The 1893-nt window shown below is 65.6% G+C and overlaps 1 protein-coding gene across 1 annotated transcript in view; it reads left to right on the top strand.

The window, feature by feature from the left end:
* Nucleotides 1–774: 774 nt before the first annotated feature.
* Nucleotides 775–1893, top strand: part of CELF6 (CUGBP, Elav-like family member 6) — a 12610-nt gene continuing 11491 nt past the window's right edge. Inside the window, exon 1 of the mRNA XM_010571573.1 lies at nt 775–853. The gene's annotated coding sequence lies outside the window, so the exon portion shown is untranslated. The remainder of the gene's footprint in view (nt 854–1893) is intronic.

Genomic DNA, 1893 nt, shown 5'->3' with positions numbered 1-1893 from the left:
CCTTGGGGAGGGAGCGGCGTGGCGGCGGCACAGGGACCCGGGATGCTCCCGCAGGAACGGGAGGGACGGAGGGGAGAGGACCAGACCCCGTCCCCGGGGCTTGCTTGTCACTGCCAGCTCCGGGCGCTCGAGTGGCTCGGCAGCGTGAGTCAGCGTGGGAAAACCTCGCCCCAGGCGTATTCCCGATTCCCGAAGCGCCGCGATGTCGGAGGAGCCGGAGTGCCTTCGCCACGCGAGGTTCATCGCGAGGAGGATGCTCCGGACCAGGAGAAGTGTGGCGGCAAGCCGGGATGAGCGGCCTTGACGCCTGGAGATCCGCTTCCCGGAGGGCTTTGGCTGCGGCTTTCCCTGGAGCCTGGGGCCGGAGCGCCACTGCCTGTGTGCTGCCAGACTCGCTGCCTGCTCTTGCCTTCCTCCTTCCTTCATCCTGGTGCTCCATCTCTTCTGTATTGAGATCTCCCACCCTGTTTCAGGGCTGAGCTCTGACCCCGCTGGCGGTGGTGCGCACCAGGATGCTGGATGCCAGTGTGCCAGGGTGCTGGTGTGCTGGATGCCAGGGTGCCAGAGTGCTGCGTGCCAGGATGGCAGGGTGCTGGGGTGCTGGATGCCACGGTACCAGGATGCCGGGGTGCTGGGTGCCAGTGTGCTGGGGTGCTGGGCTGCTGGGTGACACCCCAGCACCATATTAGCCGCACCGCCAGCTCTCTGTGTGCCTGGGGCTTTGCGGTGGTGCCGGGCCAGACACTGACCCCATCTCCCCGTCTCCGCAGGCTGTGCCTTCCTCACCTACTGCGCCCGCGACTCGGCCCTGAAGGCGCAGAGCGCCCTGCACGAGCAGAAGACGCTGCCAGGGGTAAGTGACACCAGGGGGGTCGGGGTGAGCTGGGGAGGGGGACGGTGACACCTACCCAGGGTGCGGGCGCAGGAGCTGCTTCCAGCGGCCGCAAACCAAGGCATTGATTTTCCTGCTGCCCGCGTGCTGTTGCGCTTTCTGTGGGCTCCGACCTCCCGAGCTTAACAAAGTGAAAATAAATATTTAATTATTCGCCTAAATAAAAATCAATAGGGCCGCTGGTTGGCTGGGGAAAGCGCCGGGGCCCGTGAATATCAATCCCTGCCTTGGGTGTGTGGAGCCGATGGAGGGGGACGAAGTTCGCGGCTTCCTGAGCCGTGCTCTCACCGGTGGTGCTGTGCATCGGTAGGTTTGAGAGTTAACAGCCCACTTTGGGAGCCTAAAGGAGGTGTGGGGTCAGGCCCTGCCTGTGGGACACAGGCGAGCATGTTATGTGCACACACGCGTGTGCGAGGTCTGTGGCTGCTGTAGCTGCTCGCTTCTCACCCTGCACAAGGTGAGCACAGGGGCGTGTACCTGAGCACGTGCTTGAACGTGGGCACGCGGGCATGAACCCCTGCGCGGGCACACGCCTGTGCGCACCCCTCTGCGCGCGTGTGCACGTAGCGGTGCGTGGGCATGCATCCGGGCAGGCGTCTGCGTGTGTGCACACCCCTGCGCCTGGGCTCACGCCTCCGTCTGCTCACCTGGCTGTGCCTGTGCACACCCCTCGATGCTTGTGCACGCTCCTCCGTGCCTGTGCACACCCCTCGATGCTTGTGCACGCTCCTCCGTGCCTGTGCACACTCCTCCGTGCCCGTGCACACCCCTCGATGCTTGTGCACGCTCCTCCGTGCCTGTGCACACTCCTCCGTGCCCGTGCACACCCCTCGATGCTTGTGCACGCTCCTCCGTGCCTGTGCACACTCCTCCGTGCCCGTGCACACCCCTCGATGCTTGCGCACACCCCTCCGTGCCTGCGCTCGCACCCCTGCGTGCCTGCGCGCACACCCGTGGGCACACCCCTCTCTGCTTCTGCACACTCGCGCCTGCCCGTGCAC

The sequence above is a fragment of the Haliaeetus leucocephalus genome, unplaced genomic scaffold, assembly GCF_000737465.1.
Source record: "Haliaeetus leucocephalus isolate CR32 unplaced genomic scaffold, Haliaeetus_leucocephalus-4.0 Scaffold339, whole genome shotgun sequence".
Lineage (NCBI taxonomy): Eukaryota > Metazoa > Chordata > Aves > Accipitriformes > Accipitridae > Haliaeetus > Haliaeetus leucocephalus.
Note: the sequence above shows the minus strand (reverse complement) of the source record. Positions and strands in the feature narration are given on the sequence as shown.